We start from the raw sequence: 13,886 nt of genomic DNA on the forward strand, positions 1-13,886 counted from the left end.
TTGCTTCCAAGTTGTGGTCTGCACCTATGTGTCCCTGTATAGCCACTATAGCAACCTATTATGTGCTTTGTGTTTTGGTGCTGTCCACCAAGGGAGATTACCCTATCATTGGTGGAGGATGGTTGTACAGGTAAGGTACTGCTGATTCCATATAGCTACAGTGGATATGAAGTGTACACACCCCTATTACAATGCATGGCACTTGTGCAATTGGAATATGACACCACAAAAGCACATGTCAACACAATCCCCACCTGAGATGTTTCCTATAGCTTGCTCAGTTCAGTAGGGAACATAACAACCTGTCCAGTGGAAACATATGGAAATTAATACCCAGTACAGTAAACTAGTTGAATGTGTGTGCACACCCTTACACTGATATGTTGTGTAAACACCTGCTGAGATGATTACAGCATCGATTTGTCTTGGTTTGTACTCTAACATCATATCACATCTTCACTTGGCAATGGATGCTCATCTTCCATGAAACATCTCTGTTTCTTTTACAATTAAATTATACAGGTTATGGGTCACATTTGAGGTAAGAAATGTTTTGACATGACTTTCTTTGGTCTCATTGGCATACAGCACAAAGACCTAGCATTCCAACAGGGGTGTGTACACTTTGATATCCAGTGTATATGGGTGCTGATATAGCTATTAGTGGTAGGCATGGGCAGTGGGTCATAACACAGTTGTACACTTCTCTGATTACTACGTGATAGGCAGGCCTACTGTAGTACCCATATCAGTGTCATGGCAATGCAACAATCAGTAGCAGTCCACATTTTTTTTTGTTGTATGCAGTGACAGTGATATTACACACATGTGCAACATGCACATCCTATTTTCCAGACTGCTTGTGACCCATGTTATTACCACTACTGTTCCCCCTTGGGGGTTGACTACAGAGTGTAATTGGAGGCTGGTGAACTACATCTGTAATTAAGTATTGATTGATTCTTGTCTTCAAGGCAAGTGTGTTTTTTACTGTTGTGCTACCTGAAGGCTTTAGCCTAGACAGTAAAGTATGTTATGTTTTGCAGATTACTGTATCATACGTTTTCTTTGAGAGTTGCATTAATCAGTTATTATGTACTTCAAACACATAAATACTATAAGAAATGGCATAAACAATTGGAATAGTACACAAATGAACATTTATATGTATGCAAACTTTGTGATATCATGTCTTTTGCATTGTGTGTGGGTATATGTTTCATGCAAAAATTCTCATTTGTAGGAAAGAATTAGACACTGGCCATTTAAAAAGGTGGCAACTGTAGGAATAATGGCTCCCTCTATATATACACTTTTTATATATATATATTATAAGCATTTATATATTTATATATGTATGTGTGTGTATATATATATATATATATATATATATATATATATATATAGATATATATATATATATATATATATATATATATATGCATGTGTGTGTGTGTGTGTGTGTGTGTGCAACAATAATGTGTTGTGAAGTCAATTAGACCAGAGTACATGTGTCCAGTGGAGACATGTGAAATGAATGGCTATGTACGGTGCAAACTTTTATTTGGGAAAAGATTGCCCTTTTTTAAGGTGAGAGTGGGATGCTGGGGAAGGATAGTAGGTATATTTGGGGACGTAGTTTGGGTAGCAAGACAGACAAAACAGACAAGACAGCACACAGGGGTGGTATATGACATATATAGGGGTAAACACCTTGGACAGGGAGGGGTGTTTGGAAATCAGAAGCCCATGAGTCCCCCATGAGCAGTCACCACTGCACCTTCATGGCCCCGAAGGTAGCTGTGCTGGAGTCTGAGCAGGAGGGGTAGGCTGATCCTCTAATTGTGCCACACGGCCCTCAAGCTGGCATAGCAGATCTCCAAACTCCTTTCGGAGCTCACTACTCACCAAACCCAGACCTGGCTTTGGTTGACTGGATCCTGTCCACACCCACTCCCAGGGGGACGAGCCCCATCCCCTGAGGCAGTTCCACCCAAAGGTGTTGCAGGACCAGCAGATGAGGAGGTCCTCGAGTGGGTATCAGACGTGCTGGGGTCCGGTGCCATGGCCAGATGAGGTGGGAGAGGTGGGTCAGCTGGGACTGGCCTTCCTAAACGTGCTATGGTGTTACAGTTTTAGAACATATGTGGGTTAGAAATAGTCAACACAATCCAGGATTAGTTATAACAGCATGCATAGATATTCCCATTAACCCGAAACAACAGATTCGGAACAGTTGCATAGCCAACAGAACACATGTATATATGGAACCACAGTCGCCATTTCAACAGGCTACCAATGATAGTATTTTAACATGTAACATTAATAGAAACACATTTCAATATTTGTTGAACAATAGGGCATATCTCCCAAAAGTAGGTTTGGTGTAAAACATACCCATTGATTTGTGTGTTTAGATTATTGTTGCAGATATGGTGGGGGGGTGTTAATTAATAACTTGCATATCCTTGCAGTACACACAACTTTAATGATCATTGCTCTAATCATTACTCTGCAGGTATAATTACAATACACTATGGCCTTGGTTTGGGCAGTGGTATGTTTGTACACAGTGTATACTTCAACTGTCTTATAGCTAAATTCTACTTCGCTAACCTGATAGACCTGTGGAGGGAATGTTTGTTAACACTACCTGACTGTTACTACACATGTTCTCAGATTCCTAGTTATAATTCTGCACATACCTCTCAAAATCTTAATGCAAACAATCTGTACAAAGCTTGACAAACTGGGGGTACAAATAGGGACATATTTTAAATATTTCTCTTATAAACGTTTAGAAAGTTGCTAGATTGACATGATTTGTTTTAATATACATTTTCTGAAGGATCTGAAGTCTGAAACTCAAATGTATGTCATTATTTAGTGGCTACAATCCTGAGATCATCCCAGTGATTTGCCAGGAAAATAGAGGAACAGGCCAAAAATATAAGGCAAATATCTGGACATTCTGCAGAAATCTGTACAGTTGATTGGTATGATTATGCATACAGCTTACTACCACTCCCGGGATTCAAACATGGCTGTGTGTGCTAAAAATACAACAATTTGTGTTTCATCAGAGTGAGCTATTTAGAAAGTGCTGTCATTTCTTTTAGTGTTTTCTGTCTATGTCTCTCTTGGTTGTACAATCTGAACTTGTAATTACAACATTCTTATACAGACATTCCTAGACGTATTTTTATGTAGCACAGTGTGAGAAACAGTTGACACAAAAGTACTATTCACATACCAGATCTTGGTGAATGCAACATGTAAGGCCATACAATACCAGCGTAAACACAACCAGTCCAGCATTTAGAACTTTTTGCCAGGCAGTTACACTTTTATTTAAATATGAGCTATATGGAACTATTACTGTCATATTGTCTGGTTTACTCAGTAGAAACCATACACATTTTTATAATGCCAGGTGACATTTTACTCCTTTATATTTATTTGGTATGACTACTACAAGAAGGATTGTTACTCACCAGCCTTACGACACAGCCTTTGCCACCTGCTGACATGGGCTTCCTAGTTCACAGCCCTCTCAGTTGCAGCTGTAATGAAAACAGAGAAACATTTATGCATACCTATCCATCACATGCACAGGCTGGACTTTGGTAAACAATTATTGCTATGAATACTTACACACTGCTGGGACATCTCCCCTGTCTCTTGCTTCTTGGACCCACTGTTCCAAGAGCTCCTTCTTCCTCCGTTTCAAGTCGGTATAGTGGTGCCAGACCTGCTCACCAGTCTGAGGGATACTGGTGGCACTGGTGAGATCATGGGTGAGACTTTCCCAGGCTTCTGCTTTATATTGGGAGCCCTAGTACTGGTCCTGCAGCAGTCTCATGTCATGTTTTTTTTACCAGGAGTCCTACCATGACCTTGGACTCCTGTATGCCCCAGTGCTGCGCCGAGAAGCACATGCCCTCTCCATCTCCTGCCATATTGCCTACAGTGGAGAGCTACAACCAGTTATGAACTGTATTCCTCCCTGTGGGGTTTAAATATGGCCAGTTTCCCACCCTTTGCCATGATTGGATGGTTTTGAAAATGCTGTGCTAAGCTAAGCTGTGGGCAAACCTGATTAGCTAAAGTTGACAGTGCTTAAAGGGGCAGGTTCAGCATTGCTTACCAATGTGCAAATCCACTTAGCTGGACTGTCTATTGCTTAGAATTCATATGTACACAATGCTTACACGTATTATAGTAGGAGGTGATTCTAGTAGATCCTGATTTAATGGTAATAATTTCCAGATTACATACTTTGGTTGCAATATTTGTGAATTCTTTGAAAGAAGGTGTAGTTTCATTCTTTCAATTCTTGGTTATAGCTTTCCTTGCAATTGATAAAATGGACCATAAAATATAGCATTTCATTATTTTAACACAAACAGGAATAGGGGTATTAAAAAGAATTAGTGACTTAGATAAAACAAAACTGTTCGCAAATAAAGCCTGTTAAAAGATTAATGTTATTCCAATAAGGTGTAAGTACAAAGCAAAGCTGTCTTTTAAGGTATACCTGCACATTGGAAACACAACAGCAAATGCTACACCTTACACAGTCAACAACCTGGTATGCAAATCTTTAATATCTTGACAGTTGAACATGGCTAGCCTTCCATTTCATTCAGGCCTCCCAACATCTTCTCTCAAGCATCCGATAATGGTGTGATCCACTATAAATTGTCCTGGAGCATTATAAAAGTCAGATTTGTGCTTTTGCACTTGCATTAAATACTGAGTTCTCTAGTCAATGTATTTAGTTAGGTAGGGGATACTAATCTCACCACAATCAACTGGTATGCATCTGTCTAGCCAAAAGAGCATGACTGTGTATCCTGCAGTCATCAGTACAATCCCCTGGTTTATCAATATTTTTACAGGGGTCTATATTATATGCTCAAAGTTTTAAAACATCTACACTCATATGATCGACACTATATGAGCAAAGTTTTAAAACATCAAACATATAATAAAAAGTAAACAAAAACAAAAAAAACCTACCTAAATGCTCTGAGCAGGGGGAAACCCCCCTGCACCCTCCATGTGGGGGGCTGTGCCCACCACACCCCCTCTAATTAAATATATCAACTCTGAGATTGCACTACAGTGAAGCAAAGGGAAATATTCCCTATGGCCATCTCCGTTGAAATGCTTGACCTTTCAAAAATTCACTCATATGCTGTCGACCATATAGGACTCGAACTTTTGAAAGTTCGAGGTTCTGATATAGACCCTTTTTGCAGTTGTATATGCCTACACATCCATTTCATTCAGGCCTGCCAAAATGTTCTCCCAGACCTCCAGTGTTGATGTCATCCACTATAAATTGTCCTGCACCATTACAAAAGTCAGGCTTGTGCCATGGCACTTGTGTTAAATACTGAGCCTTCTAGTCAGTGTGCTTAGATAGGGGTTCTAATCTCACTGTAGTTATCTGTTGTGTGTCTGTGTGTTTGTTTTGATGGTTGACATTCAAAAGACCATTTTATACCTGCATGTAGGACACTGCTATTACCATCCTCTTCTCACTAGACTCTGCTGATGTCAACACTTATAAAGTGTTGTCCGACACTCTCCAAGTCAGACTTGCGCTGAGGCATTTGAATTCAATGCTGAGTTCTCTACTCAGTGTACTTAGGCAACAGTTCTGTTGTCACTGCAGTCAATTGGTGTGCATGTGTGTGTGTGTGTGTGTGTGTGTGTGTGTGAGTGTGTTCAGTTGCTTGACATTCAAGAAACCATTTTCTACCAGCATGTGGGGAACTGCTATTACCATCCTCTTCTCACCAGATTCTGCACTTGTGTTAAGTATTGTGCTTTGTAAACAGGTAGGGATTCTGTTCTCACTACATTTAACTGTCTGTGCATTCAAAAATCACTATGATGACACTTTTAAAACAATACATGAGTCCACAGCTATGCCCAACCTACCTCTGAACACCTTGTTGTAGTATACAATGATTATGTCATCCTGTGTAACATGCAGTTTGACAGTGTTCAAGAAGAAAATCTGCTAGAAGGTAGTTTGCATGGTCTATACATACAACTAGCACTTTTGTGATAATATTACACAGTGATGTGACTCCACATCCATGCCCTGTGTTCCTCCCAACATGTTCTTTTCAGCATACAATGATGCTATCATACTCCATAAAGTGCAGCATGACAGTATTATAGTCAGATACATGTGGTGTTGCTACTGTGACATTGCATGGCATTCATATTCTTTGCCTACACAGATGTAATGTTCAAATCAGGCCCAGTCTACTGCCATGTGTGTGTGTGATTGGTGGTACATTTTAGTCATTGTATAAGCTTTGGAATAGCTCTTCATTTCACTACTATTTGGGGCACCTTCCATGTAGACCCATGCATCCTCCTGTTTTGTCTGGCCACATGTCTTCCTTCTTGCAGAGGAGTGGAGGATGTCTTCATGTCAAATATGCATGCACACATCATGAAGCAGAGTACTTCCATGAGCCTCTGCAAGCAATCTTCAGATCACTGCATGCATGATTGCTAATTCTGTCATGGTGCAGTGCACATGTCCCATATGGACAGTGGCAGGATGTAATGCAACCCAACAAATGTACATTATGTACAATAGTCTTACTATCTTCCACAATGGAGATATAGGAATTTTTATTTACATGGTGTAATACTCACTGGGATTTCATGTGATTTTGGTCATTAGCCTAATAATGTCCTATGACCCTATGAATAGTTGACATGTCAGTGTTGATGCCATTGACATATGCTATATTGAGGTGTAGATGTACAGTATGGCTACAAGAGGGTATTACAATCTGTGATGTGAGCTAATGCATTGATAGCCATTGATACTATTGCATTACATTCTATAACAGTTGTAGTAATATGCCCACTGAGAAATATTGGCATGATATGATTCACTTTTTTATGTATTGTTGGCTTATTAGGACATGTGTTGTTATAGTGGATCAGATCAACCGTCTACACAATTCACATTCCACCATCACAGTGACGCTTTCAGTATGGCATAGGTGTGCATATGTCTACATACCATCATTACATACTCTGTGAGACACAGCAGTATAAGTTCATATTGATTAAATGGTAACATGAGTCTTGTCTCCTACACATTTTGTTATGCTGTGATATGCACAACCAGTGTATCACATGTTTTGATACAATTGCAACCCTGTGGAATTCATTATATGTGCAGTTGTGTTACTATATCCAAGGATTATTGAGGTGGTCAGCAGCACTGTTGTATTAGCATTTGCGTCAGGAAATGTTATGAGGGAGCCACAAACAACTGATCTGTAATATGTCCCGATATGGCATCTGGCTGCTCAGACACAGCTTGCCCATGACATTGGTACAGTTGTATGACTGTATGTATAGTGCTAGTGTGTGGAATGCAGTAAAAGACCAAGGTTGTATTTATAGGTCTTTTCACAAATCATTTATTCCAATAAATTTGAAATGTTAAGTGGAATACACACCTAAGCACCGATCTGCATGTGGATGCCACCAGACATAAATAATCTCAGGAAATAGACAATCTGCTAGCTGACAGTTTGTCTCACACATCACCACCCTGTCAGTACTGGTCATCAGCCACATCTATACATGTAAACATTACTTAGTTTGCATTCTAAGGAGGGCAGCACATCTGTGTGCTCTCTACAGCTAATAACACAGACTCAATTAGCCCTGCCAACATCACAGGTTGCCTAAAGCATGACTCAAAACATGGACCTACCACACACAGTTGGAGCCATACTTCAACACAACCTCCAGACAATGTTCCCACAGAAGGGTGTACATCAACATGTATCATTCTGACTGTGGGAGGAACATCACCTGATACATGCATATATAGACACATCATGACTCTCCTCATCTGTGAAGAAGACCAACAAGTCATCACAGACCTTTTGTAAAAGGACACATGTAATATCTCGACTGTGTGTGAAACACGTATGATTTTTTCAGGCTACATCATTTCTGGCATGCATGATGACAACACTATCATCCTGCGTAACTTGACCTGGGCAAGGCATTTAACACAAATCCACACCTATATCACCAAGTCAGTAGGCCACTGGATCACATACATGACAGATAAATATGTTGAAGTAGGTGAAGTGACCTATATTTAGAATCCTGTGATCACGTATGTACCTCATGGCCCTGTGCTAGGCCCTTTCCTGTTCATTATTTAAGTCTCAGATTCCAAGAATGACTTACACATCCTTTGACCAAACTGCTTTGTGGATAGCTGCAGATTGTGGACAATCATTGAATCCAATTGTGATATTAGCATAATACAGACAGTATCAATACACACAAAGGATTGCTGCCACAGCTATGAAGGCACAGCAGATGAACAAAAATCATGGGTGGATTATTACATTATAAAAGCAAATACACAATCTAATCTATTGGCCATACCAAAGAATTATTTTTGTTGCATATGCATTACTGGTTGATAGTGTGAAACCCCCCATTAAGGTATTATACAGGATGCATAGATGATACAAGTACCTGTAATGCACACAGTAAATACATAGCTGATTGACAACATTGATGGTATGGGTTACATTCATGACAGTGTGGATTGTGCCATATATATATGACATGCATACCTGTCAACTAGCCAAGATTGCTTGTAATTGCAAATACATTTGCCACAGTGTCCATCCTAACACCTCTGGCAGATGTTAAATTTTGTGGAAGGTGTGCTTGAGTCCCCTCATAGATTCTTGATAAATCATAATAGTTGTACAAGTGTTTTCTTGCAGAACCATCTATGATCATTCACAGTCAGAGATGTTATATCAAAGACATGGGATTGTTGATTGTATTATTCTGATATTATCCGTGATTGTGAGTGCTTCTTTCTACTGTTGTCCATTAGCCTGTCACTGTGTCCCACTTGGCTGAGACCTGTGCTGATGTTTCATTCATATTCAGACAACTCATTTTGCACAGCTTCACAATATGCACCTAACCCCTATTGTATATACCAGCCCTGATATACATCCTCTCCATTGTTCATGTCAGAATGCTTACATCGCAGAGTATCTTCTCCACTGATATGTCACCTCATGTGACAGTCACATAATAGTCTATAACTGCAATCCATACTGTATCATGTCAATATGCGATTAGTGTTCATGCTGCCACTGTCTTCATTGACATGCCCTCATCTGCTGCACATTACCATGTTTCACCTGTCCTCTTCCCTTGTGTTTATTCCTACAATTTATCTGTGTGCCTTTGCAATATACACATTTCCCATGACTAAGCTTACACAGAGTCTATTGAATCCCCAGGTATATGTATTACACAATACAACTGCGATACTATGTTTAATTTTATGGCAGTTCAGTTTTACATTATAGATCTGACTTAACATTTTTTGCTGTGCATATTGATTTCACCTCCCAAAAAATTATGCTATTGACAGTTATGGATAAAATGTAAGGTGTAGAACTGGATTATATCATGACAGTAAATGTTTTAGTCTGCATAAAAGAGAAGAGTAAATTTTGCATTAGACAAAATTATTCAGTATGTCTTGAAAGATTTACTATGGTATTTAGAACTCAGCTATGTCTTCTATCTACCTCTGTTCTCGTTAATTTTTTTGTACCATCTAACCTATCAAACCTGTAATTTGCTAATAATCCCAGCTGCCAAACAATGCAAATACAAAACCACTTTATGTATAAAATGTATGTTCCTTAGAAATCTCTCCTTTTTTGAGACCATTAAAGTTATCTCTGTAGGTCACTGTTGTGATTGAACAGGATATGCGTACCTCTCAACTGTCCAGATGTTCACAGAATATCCAGATTTTGACTCATATTTTTGGTCTGTTCCTCATAACATTTGTGTTTCTTTTTCTGGATTTTGTGAAAAATCATTGAGGACTGAATTCACTAACTAATGACGGGCATTTGAGTTTCAGACTTCATATCCTTCAGAAAATGTATGGTAACACAATACCTTTTATTCTAACAACTTTCTAAGTTGATAAGAGCAATATATAACATTTGTCCTCCCATTATTTTTGGCTTTGTCCAGATTTTTTTGTGCTTTTGATAGTTATGAGGATATGTCATGTTCACAATGCATAGTATTCTTAAAAATGTAAGTTTCATTTATGCTGTTTGTTCCTGTTCTTCATTTAAAATAATGTATAGCTCGTGTAGCCCTCATTGTTCTTCTCTGGAGCAGTATATTTTTCAGTAGGCCTTTATGCTGTTGACCTGCTCCTCAGTCAATTACTTTATTGAATATCTTTTTAGTGACCATAAAGGTGGTGTATATAATGTGGGAACAGGTTGTGGGAAAAGCATATTCTACTACAGTACGATGCCCATCAACAATCGTCTACTAAAATGAGCAGACACAGCAAAGCATTTACCATTTTATTGATTCTATAATAAATTATACCAATTCTCAATAGATGTAAAGCATAGAAACTAATCCTGCATTGGGCACCGGTCTAGCTTGATAAACACATGCACTGATACACATCGATACCATCATACAAACATACAGACACATACACAAACATATACACATGCAGGGGCCCATGCATATACACACACACACACACACACACACACACACACACACACACGCGTACACACATGCACACACAAACATATACACATGCATGGACCTATGCATACATACACACACACACACACACACACACACACACACACACACACACACACACACACACGCGCGCGCGCGCACACATGCGCACACACACACACACACACACACACACACACACACACACACACACACACACACACACACACACACACACACACACACACACACACACACACACACACACACACACAAAATGTACCCATGTTAATGGTGTGGGAAAGCCTAACTCACTCTCCTGTAAAAATACTTTATTGGTATAGGACTAATTCTGAAGTGAACTGCTTGGGGTACATAATTACAGCTCATTGCTCAGATGTATGGGACTCGCAGTTTTGCTTCTCATATTTGTGATAGACAGCTTAGCAAGTATACATATTGCTCAAAGGGATTTCTTTAAGCAAGGCTAGTATTTTTCTTAAATCAGTTGGCTCTTCATACATTATAACTCACTTTGAACCTCATTAGAGCTACGGTGGCAAAAGTCTTGGTGATGACAAGAAGGATGACAATCATAGGGCTTTTCTTATCTTTTTCAGTGTTAAGCCAGTCATGTAGATGGATCAGACTATACTTGTAAGACATCTGCTCTGTGAAGCTGCACTGTCTGGGATTAACAAAGAATTAGTGAGCCTGTCCTCCACCGTCATGCTCTGGAGAATGTTTTCAATGACATTTCCGGGAATAGAATCAAGAATGTCAGACCTATAACAGTGTAGTCTTTTCTAAGTTCAGCCTGTACATATATGAACTACCATCTATAGTCCGCATCTCAACAGAAAGGAGCCACTATAGGTTCTAAAGACGTAATCTCAGCTTAAGAAGCAACTATGTTAAATCGTGTGCAGACCATGCACCTTTTCTCTCTAAAGACTCCCAAGTCCCAATTAAGTATAGAACTGAAGTACTCTTTTAGCATGTCTGCCTGATTTGAGGCATTTTAGTGCATTCACTGTTCCCTTTTTCAGTAATATAAGTTTCGGATAATTCTACCAGTAATCCACAAGTGTTATTGAAGAATTTATTTTGCCAATTTCTCACTCTCTTAAACATGTATTTTCTAGTTACTCTGGCCTGCTATGTGAGCTCTTTTGCTTCTGATACATGCTTACATCCTTTTCCTCTTTGTTTTCAACACTTCATATCCCTATCTATACATTCTTTTCACTTCTTCTTCTTTCAGCTTTTCCCAGTTAGGGGTTACCACAGCAGATCACCTGTCCGCTCATAATTGGCAGTGGAGTTTTATGATGTCAGGTTGCCAGCCTGGTGCCCATCCTTCCACAGAAGGCACACACATGCATGCACTCATGCCTAGGGCCAATTTAGTGTCCAATCCACCTACAGCATGTCTTTGGGATGTGGGAGGAAACCGGAGCACCCGGAGGAAACCCACGTGACCACAGGGAGGACATGCAGACTCTGCACAGAAGGCACCCCAGCTGAGAATCGAACTAGAGAACCTCGTGCTGTAAGGCAGCTACACTAACTGCTGCAGCATCATGGCCGCCCTATGCATTCTTTTCACTATTAATCTATTTTAACTTCATCTCTGTCTCTCATTGTCTTTGCTCTGTTGTCCCTATTACCTGCATGGCCATCCTTGCATACTAGGACAATAGGAGAGGGAGACAAAAGCCATGTATCACTGCCATTAATGAAGATAGGGTGGAAGGTTTGAAGATTTTGTGTAGTTCTAACCTCCATTCATTGGCTATAAAAAGCAGTGTAATTCCTCCTACACTGGCCCCAGTGGTAGTACATGCTTCTGCACATTGACAGTTGCAGCTTGATCATTATAATATCTATTTGTTGATATGTTCACCCTCTCCAGAGTCCAAACTGCATGCACTTAAATCTTGGTAATGCCTCCATACAGTGCTTTTGTACAAAGATTTCACCAATAACATTGCCCAACCAGATTTGTAGGTCATAGGTGAGTATTTACTCCCTGCTCTCCTTTAGCAGCCAGGGGCTAACTAATATGTCATGGTGGGCATAACAAGTGTCATGACATGTATGCCACAGAGACAAATACACTTGTATTTCCTTCTTCTTCTGGTTCAAGACTTAACTTATTTCCTTACTTCTTTCATAATGCAGCATTAGACAATTTATCTTCCTTAGCTTCTGTCACACATCAGTAATGTGTTTGTTTTCTTTTCCACAGCAATAAAGCAGACTCAGAGCTTGCCAGTTCATAGGTTAATATTAGGCTAACTGTGTGGCCATTTTAAGCCTGGCACTATCCTGAGATCAGGACCAAACCCTGTACTTTGTATCTACAAGGTGAAGACCTTAACCATCGTGCTGAACCCAACCTCCCAATGACAATCTGGTAAAGAAAGCATCAGGCAAATATATGGATGGATTGTGTGACAGAGGATCTGCAACAGTCAGGCATGACTGCCAAAGAAGGTAGGAGATGGTGACAGTTGACTGGACACTGCACTCCAAACCTGTGTAGGAAATGGGAAAGTGGGGGTGATGATGATGATGACTACAGTTTCCATTGTTGTAATGCCAGATCATTATTATTTTGACATGATCAAGTATTAACTTAGCAGATGCTCTCTTCTCATCCCAGATAGATCCACTTTCCAGTTCACTACTGGAAGATTACAGCTTCTGTGTAGTATTAATTTCTTTGTCTTTCTTCAGACATAAATCCTGTTGCCAGCAGCTGGTGTGCCATCTACCCATCAGGCATCTCCTGATTGCATGTCAAAGGTTTAGATACCATTTCATTCTTCACTCATTATCATCATAACCATGACCATTTGTCCCTTCCACACTGTATTCTATCTCATCTTAAATGAACCTTCTTTATTGCTATTCTATGTTTACCAAGTTCAAGTATCACTTTATTCAATGTTGTCAATGTTTTTGTGATGTCAGAAATCCCTGTGCCTAATCATGTGCATGTGTGTATGAGCCAGAAGCTGAAGAATAAAGCTTAACATAATCTCCTACTTCTCAACTGTTCAGAATTTGTAAAATGTTTAGATTTTTACCTCATATTTTTGGTCTTCCCCTCACAAGATCTGTGGGTTTCTAGTAAATTATTAAGGACTGACATCACAAAATAATGACTGACACATGATGTTCACACTTCATACCTTTCAGAAAATGCATGTGAATGCAAAACCTATTGTTCTGTTATCTTTTTGAGTTTATAAGAACAG

The sequence above is a fragment of the Protopterus annectens genome, chromosome 4.part0 (genome assembly GCF_019279795.1).
Source record: "Protopterus annectens isolate FY-2018-M chromosome 4.part0, PAN1.0, whole genome shotgun sequence".
In the NCBI taxonomy this organism is placed as follows: Eukaryota; Metazoa; Chordata; order Ceratodontiformes; family Protopteridae; genus Protopterus; species Protopterus annectens.